General features: G+C 28.8%; 1 protein-coding gene across 1 annotated transcript in view; it reads right to left on the bottom strand.

Moving 5' to 3' along the window:
• The window catches only part of LOC108563386, a 37,443-nt gene that overhangs the window by 373 nt on the left and 27,803 nt on the right, over nucleotides 1-9,267 (bottom strand). The gene's annotated exons all lie outside the window — the stretch shown is intronic.

Below are 9,267 nucleotides of genomic sequence, written 5' to 3'. Positions count from 1 at the left end.
GCAATTAATTTTATATCACTAAAATCACTGGCAACAAATTTTATTGTAAATGTAAGCTTTAGAATATTAAATATATTATAATTAAATTTATAAATGCGTATCAAAAATAAAGTTAATTTAATAAATATAATAAATACTGACATTTTATTTTTTTTATCAATTGACTTTTTTTTTGAAATTATTTATATTTTTGTTTATTTCTGTATGTTTCTTTTTGTACGACTGATGCAATAAACATTGTTATTATTATTAATCTTTATTATCTACTAAAATTGAAAAATTAAAATGATTTATTTGTATATTTGTTAATTGTTACTTATATATCACTTATCTTTAAGTGCAAACCATGTGATTATTTTTTTTTAAATAATAATTACATAATAATCATTGGAAATTGAATACTGAATTACATATAACAATGTTGATATGTATGTTTGTCAAAATAGTTTTCTGTATTTGCAAGTGTACCAACATAAAGTATGTAGTTACTCGTCTACTTTGACAAATTAATTAATTGTGCTAATTGGGATATCAACATTAAGTATATTTTCTCACCAGCAAATTGCAACAATACCAATGTGAAAAATAATGTATAAACTAGTTTATAACTTTCAATTTCTGTCATGGGAAATTGATTTTATATATTTCTTAATTAGAACGTCGTCGCACATTCAATACTAATTAATAGCGTCGGGAGAATGATTCTGCGAAATTGCGTGGAGCATAATTAACCAAGAGAGGTGTAACAGAAGGATAAGATGGTCGTCAATGTGGATGTGGTGTGTGTAACCAATCTGGCGTGGTCGAAGACATGCAAAATACGTTTTGCGCACATGACTTTTTTCTCACGTTCTCCTCTAACATTTCAATACAATGGCCATGCACGAAGTTCGTTGTAAGAAGAGAGGGCTGCTTCGAAAGAGGAGAGAACGAAGAGCCTTCGTAGCATTGAAGAGCTTCGCTCATCATTATTATAATTTATTTAATTAGAATCTTTCTTCGGAAGCTCGCAAGACTAATTCGCACCGTCATCGTGCTAATGTTGGACCTCTCGTCTCTCTTCCACAGGAGGCACACACAACACCAACTACATAGATGAGCCGAAGAGTCTCAGGATCGAGGAGCGCACCGCAAATTATCATATCAAGTTCGTATGGACGGCAGCGGCTTTGGTTATTCCGCCACTAAAAGCTTTCCACTTGATCGGTCACTCAAACGCGTTACTTTTTCCTCGCTCGTCTCCATCTGATCCTCTCTCTTTTACATTCCACCGAAGTTACTGTAACGTATTCTCTTCTTAGCATCCACTACAAATTGTCTTATCTTCTAACATTGCTTTAGAGGTATACTACAAATTATTCAAATGCAAATACCACTTCGGAAGATGTATTTTCAATAGTTTTTGTATACATCGTTGCAATTATGAAATCTTCTAACAAATATTCTGCTTTATACACACAAGAAACACAAATATCATGTGTTCCAACTACAATATACAAGTGGCATCAAACTGTGTATAGCAATACTTCATTTAATGCTACCTCGTTTCAATATAAAGTGATCTACTTGAAGGCTAAAAAACTTCTAAATTTTTATATTCACATTAAATTTAACTTCGATTACGCTGTTTCGTTTAGGGCAACACGTGCTGTAATTATGAAATTAAAGAAATCCATAGAATTATCAATCTGTTATTTCCATATAACGAAAAGTTATTTATATTTTATTATTGGTTTCTTTATAAACTTTGTTATTTGGTTTAGATTTTTTTTGTTCATAATGAACTTACATTTATTATTTACTTAATGAATAATAAAATATGTAGTGTAATTAACCTCAGTATATGTATATTATAGTTTATAGATTATAATTAAAATTACTGTTCTGTTCTTAATTGCTTAAATTCATATCTATTTTAATTGGAATTCCTTATAGGTTAATCGACATGAAAAATAATTACCATTACAGACACATAATGCATACCTAAACTATAGTTATAAGTTAACATACGTATTGAAAATTATATTATTTAAGCAAGATTGCTTAAAACAATCAAGTAAAAACAAGTAGTAGACAGGTTCTTGTATACCTGTCTACTACTATTGACCATTTGTGTGTAATCGAACCGTAACGAAACGGATAACTATTCGATATTAAATATGCTAGATATTTAGAAAATAAATTTGCGGTCTGCCGTTTGGTATTCATGTCGACTGATGACCGAACGGAATGTTTGTGCCCGAGTCTATAAATACAGCATAAATGTCTTCTGTCCCTTTGTGGGTGTCCCGTTCTACCGATGAAAGCAGATGAAAGAGGCGAGAAGAGAGAGCAGAGGAAATCCACATCGCTGAACGGATGATGCAAATATTTACATTTTTCACAGATCTAACTGCTCGACGATTGATCCAATATCGAGATGCACCGCAAATTGAAATTTGTCTAAACAAATGCATCCGATGTATTTTTGGTATACGCAAAATACGGGTCGAAGTTTGAAAAGACGGCATTACAGAGGATCAAATAAAAATCGACAGTTTCAATATACAAATGTATACTTACAAGCATACGCATACAGAGAGAATCATAAAACACGCGGCGTTTCGTTTGATTACAGTTGCAACATTCCCTGCATAAACCGAGAGGCTAAATTTACGGAAAATCCGGTTAAATTTAGAACGCGTTTCGCTAAAACAAGAAACACGCCGACACCGTGTCAAATGTAGCTATTTTCAGATATTGTAATTTGCATCGAACCTATTTCCTTGGGTTTGCTCAATCAACATCTAAATACTAAATTTGTACAATGTATGTATGTATGACTAACAATCAATAATAGATTATTTTCAGAAATTACAATTTAGATAGACCTAATACATTTGAAATAACTTTAACTAACAGTACATTTAAAATAATTAACATCTAAAGAATACATTTATATAACTACATATGAATACATTAATACCTCAGTTAATTAACAACAACGAAGCTTCAATATAACGAAGTTCGCAATTCTAAGTCCCATTTAACATACAAATATTTCTATTTCAGACCAACCAACAAAATTACCAGATGTTCTGATGAATGATGGGTTTTCAGTGGAAGATTTAGAACCTGATGAAAAATAGTTAACAACCAAAGATATCTAAGTGACAATCTGGTACTAAGTATGTTTCTTGGTAAAAATAAATCCAAAATTAACACTTTCTCTTTCATACTGTTACGTCTAAAAAATGATGTTAATAACATGATGTAAAAAAACTATTGTTGAATTAAAAATTAAAGCTGTATTAAATACTAATTATATAAAATATTTACATAATAATCAAAATTTATTACTACGAAATCAATAAGCAAATAAAGTTTGTAATGTGATTGATACTTTTAATTACTTACTTATTACTTTAAATTACTAATACTAAAATTTGAGCATATTTGAAAATGCAATCAATAAATTAAACAGTATAGTAATAATTTTATTCTAAATTAAATTATGCAATGTAAATAATATACATAATAAAGCAAAATATAATAACAAGGAAACTAATAAACAAAAAAATACGTGAATTATTTTCTATACTTTCCAATTTACAACATGTGAAAATGATAAAGCTTTAAAATGTGTAAAATGTTTACAAAGAAATTACGTATTTTTTTATTATTCCCATATACTCAGTGAAAGTTTGTGCAATAAGATAAATGAAACAACGAGAAAATTACGTTTTCTTTACTAAGATCTTCCTAGTGCAAAGTTTCTCTTAGGTTGTGTGTTCTTTTTAATTTCATATAAAAGGCTGATGTATTTTCGACTTTTAGTATCATTTTAAAATTAAACCTTATACACAATATAAAACCTTTTATAAAAAAAAACTAAGGAAATATCATATGAAATGCAAAAAAAAACAAACAAAAACACAATTTTAATAAGTTTTTTTTAATATTATAAAAATAATATCAAATTTAAATATTTAGGTTCAAATCAAAATAACAACTAAATAAACCACACTTTCTAACTTAGAGATATTTCACACTATTACCAACTGTAAAATATTTTACAAGTTATAAATGAATTCACATAGTGCGGGAATTCGCTTTCATAAAAAACGATCAATTATGTACAAAAATAATTTTGTGCACTATTTTTTTTATAATTTATTTTGCTTAACTAAAATCATAAAAATAGTGAAAATACTCTATTAATTAACTGTGTATAATTGAATTAAAAATGAAAGTAATCTAATACTTTCGAACGATTAGCTTGGTTATTTCTTTCAATTTTACTTCACTACAAGTCTAATGGACACGTAATGTTAGCAAGTTAAAATTCTTTAAGTCTTCCAACGAATGGGAAGCAGCTGTATTTAACGATTCCAGATTATAAGGAAACCGTTACGTCCTTATGGACACTCGCACATTCGATTCATTTTATTCCATTTCTTTACGCGGTTTAACATACAGCAACTGTTGGTTTCGGAAGAGGACATGCGAAAAGAAAACACGGAATCGTACATTCCATTTATTATCAATAATTAACGTATATGACGCCCGAGGACAGAAATTCATAAACAGGAGATGCCATTCAGATGGAAAGCTGCGGTTTTCTAATTTATGGATTGGTAAAGGAAACTGCACTGCGTCTTTCACATGCAAATAAATTGAATTGGAATTCGAAAATGCGCAAATATCTCATGATTATTAACGCAAATAAACCAGGTACGGATATTAAAAGTGCGTAAGTGAAATATTTATGTTGGATTAATATAGTGGTAATAAATTTATATTTACAAATATTTATTAGGTTATTCGGAAATTTATTTCATTTTTTTCCATAGTTGTATTTTCAACTCATACGAATATATAGTAAATATAAGTTTTGTGTCAAAAATAAAGTACGTTGATTTTGTACACTTGATTTAACAATGAATTAAGAAATACTAAAGACTGTTGTCTGTGCTGCATATTTATTTGTTACTGATAATTTCAATAATAAAAATGCATCACATACTGGATTACAAGTTGAAGCATATGAAGACAAAATAAAGGTAAAGCTTGAATCAAACCGCCAAATAAAAGCACGAGAAATTGTTACAAGTTTGAAATTGTCGACTGTTCATGAATATGGTCCTACTTTAAAGCTAATAAAATATTAAACTAAGATTTGTACACAAATGTTACATACATAATGAAAATCTTAAATAATTTATATTTTGATGAAAAACCAATGAAATTGAAATAAAAAATGCGTAAATATCTCAGATAAACCACATCCGGATGTTGAAAGTTCATAAGTAAAACATTAAAAATATGCCAAAAATCGTGATCCATAAATACGTCAAAACGAGTTTTATTTTGCAATATTCAAATTTAGATCATTAAACGTTGATTTATTATCGCGCGATTTCTCGAACTCCATCTGGACTTCGGGAAATAATTAATAATGACAATTATACTTGTTCCACATTCCTAAACTATGTTAAGACACTAAATCTGTGTGAAACATTCCAATTTGTATAAACGTAAATCTAGATCGAAACTTCCATATTCAAATTAAACTCAATTGGTTTGTGATCTAGAAAAACATATGTTCATCCCTTAACCCAATTTTATAATGGTTTTTTATAATTATAATATTTGAGCAATAAACAAAACTTTCGAAAATATAAATGAACACGAATGGTTTTTTTTTACATAATTTATCACTAGTTAAACAATGTTAAATATGAATGAAACAGACACCTTTAACAAGGGTCCAATTAAATGGTTGAAACTACATCAAAAGAACCAGTTTTTAATGTCATGATTGATGACCAGAAAAAGCGTGTCAAACAAGATTGATTTTTATATAAATGCACATTCGAATTTCAAATGAAAACAACGAAAAAAAAACATGTTCGATCGTGAGCGCTTCTTTCAAACTTCAATTCAAATAACATTTTTTTATTTTGTATCTCACAGTTCATTACGGTTATTATAAATTAATCAAAAATCATTTATAGGAAACAGGAAAAGTAGCATTCTCAAGATGGACGTTTAAATTTCCTTGTTTTTATATCGCAATGATAACTAATAAAATTTTAATTAGACTGTTTTATATAGAATCAATGCATAATAAGTATAAGATGTGCGCAAAACTCGTACGTAAGTAAAGTTATTTAAAATTTACTTACGTTAACTATGATATTTAAGTTGTATTTGCCAATACAAAAGTTCCCTAAAATAATTACTACTTATGATTATGAGCAGTTGATTTGCATAACACATTATTATATGTAAAAAATATAACATATAAATAATCGCTCTTGCTTTAAATACAATTTATATAATTAAAACGATGTAAATAAATATTTCTTAGTTGGCAGCAATTGCGTAAACGAACTTTGAAAGTGCTCGTGATTTTCATGAGTCATCCCATGTTGAAAACCCACCAATAGATCAAAATAAATCCACTTTACTGAAGTTTCAAGTTCACAAAAAGAAAAATAAACTGATGCTTAAATTAAAGGAAACCAACAATAAATAACATTTTGGCATTGGCATTGGGATGAAAACACAGGAGCTGTGACTGCCAAACGAAAGAAATGCATCAAGATATTGTTCAGATTTGGAAATGGATCCTTTGAACCGCTCTGAGTCACCCCACTCTCTCTCTGGATCTAAACTTAGATTATTCCGCAGAATTTCCTCAATTATAATTTAATTCAATGTGAGATTAATTGGCTGAAAATGCGGCTGTTTCAGCTGGTGCCAAACTTACTGCACTGTAAATCATTCGAGCTCAAAACAAATCGTAAATTGCGCGCTCGTTTCGCGAATGAAAAATAAAAAGAAGATATGAATACGAGGAAGAAGGCGGCATTCGAAATTCCCGCGCTATTAATAATTTCCAATTGGTAATTGACCGATGCGTTTGTGATTTATTAATTTATCGACACTTTTCCAGAGAGGAGCGGCCCTTTAATTGTTTTCTTAACTGTTGAAATTGCGTTGGTCGTTTCGTGGCAAATAAATAATTGACCAGAAAGAGAAATGAAAAACGGATTTTGCATTCCTAGGCGCACCTTACCTCCATAATAAGCTAGATGTATTATCTTAATTTGATCCTTTCAGACAATTTAAGATGGATAAAATAACTTGTTTCAAAGTCACAAGCTTTATATCTTAAATTAATTCAGTTGATAATTAACATTTGTACATTTAGATTTTGTTCTGTTCGAAAAACTGTTTAATAATAGAAATTAATAATGATAAAAGAATATAGATAATAAGAAATCGCTAATTTGACTAAATTGAAAATGCTTTTCTAAGTTGCCAAATATATGAAATGTGTTATTTGTGAAATTCCACGTTGCATTGTATATAGATATTTTACATTACTTTATAATCATTTACGATCAAGTAATTGTACAAGTTACCAAACACATATAATTGATATACCATTTGTCAAGTGCCATGTCATGTATTTAAAGTAGTTTAAAGTAAATTTAATAAATGTTAAATGTATTAATCTCAGCACAAGTTCTTGTACAAGTAACCAAATATAAGTAATTGATATAATATCTGGCAAGTGTTGTGATGTGCATAGATTTTAAATTAGTTTACGATTATTTTGATAAATATTAAGTGTATTCATCTCCACTAGTACTTGTGCAAGTTATAAAACATATGTAATTGATATGCTATTTGACAAGTGCTACGTTGTGTGTAGATATTTTAAATAATTTTATGATTATTTTAATAAATGTATAAGTTCTCAAATATATGTAATTGATATTTGTTATTTGTCAAGTGAATAGATTTGAAATTACTTTACAATTATTTCAATAAAATTTTAGTATTTTATCACATTACAAGTACTTGTGAAATTTATCAAATATTTTCATATATATAAAATCTATTCAACAGTAAATTAAATTGCAGTACAGTAAATTCACCACAAGTATTTGTCAAATTTTCCAAATGTTATTTCAAATTAGTTCCTCATTATCAGGTGTATTCAAAAGTAAATAAAATTACAACACATATTTATATACTTGACATCTTAAACATATATAATTAATATATTATTTGTCAAATGATTATGTATGAGTTTTATTATTATTGTATTAAATGTTAAGTGTATTCATATCATCACAAGAGCTAGTGCAAGTTGTTAAATACATTTACTTAAAATTAGTTTGTGATTATTTAAGATGTATTCAATGCAAATTAAATTGTTTAAAAAAATATTTTAACAGAATAGCATCACTATAATTGGAAAGTTCCTCCGCAGATATTTTTTTGTTTAAACCACAATCATCTTCATGGCTAAGTAAATATTGTCGTCCCACGAGGATCTGTTGAAGAATGTAAAAGCCATATATGCAAATCTCACGAAACGTGCTCGGAACACGGATAGAAATTGTCAAGTTGAGACTACTCCATAGGACATTGGGTACTTATAAAGGCGTTTAATTTGCATAAGCAGCATCTTCTTGAAGGATCGCGTACCAAAACCGGGAAATACGAACACCCAACGAGGATTTCTTTTTTGTTTCACTCCCGGTTCGACGTCAATTAGAGTGTTTGCATTCGCGAAGCTTTTTTGTTGATAAATCTTGAAGGAAAAGCGGAGATTTCTGTTTATTTTCGAAGATGCGAGCTTGAAGAAGTGGTCCAGCTGGTGGAGCCAGCTGAATGCATTTATTAAAGTCGTTTTGCGGATAAATTCATGCGCGCATATTTAGCAAACAATTAACCTGAATCCTTGCGTCCGAACGTGCACTGAAGTAGCGGATATTAATTTCTCTAAAGCCTCTCTTCCACATAAATCCTACTTTCCACAAATCTCTTAAGGATTTACGTATAAACAACGGTAGAAGAAGAAAAAAAAATAGGAACGTACGTATGTACGAGATTCATCGATTCACACATCAAATAGAAAGTTGCGATGGATTAATTGTCTTCAGGAAGTGTGAAAATGCTGATTCTGTTGGTTTTAATTATTCTTATTCATTTTAGAGGTTTTTGACTTAGGATCCACACATATTTACACTTTCTAGACATGGTAATTGTTCTAATTAATAATATAATATCTAATTTATTATCAAATATTACTATAACATTGAAATATTTGATTTATAAATATTGTTTTTTCAATCTAATTTAATTTCAAAATTTAGTGCTGATACTTAAAAATCAGAAATGTTAAACCTTAGTAAGAACATAAAATCATGCATAAATAAACTTATATATGGTGTCCCAACACACACACTTTTTTTGATAAAATAT

The sequence above is a fragment of the Nicrophorus vespilloides genome, unplaced genomic scaffold (assembly GCF_001412225.1).
Source record: "Nicrophorus vespilloides isolate i.1.1-1 unplaced genomic scaffold, Nicve_v1.0, whole genome shotgun sequence".
NCBI lineage: Eukaryota > Metazoa > Arthropoda > Insecta > Coleoptera > Silphidae > Nicrophorus > Nicrophorus vespilloides.
This window is presented reverse-complemented; position numbering and strand designations above follow the sequence as displayed.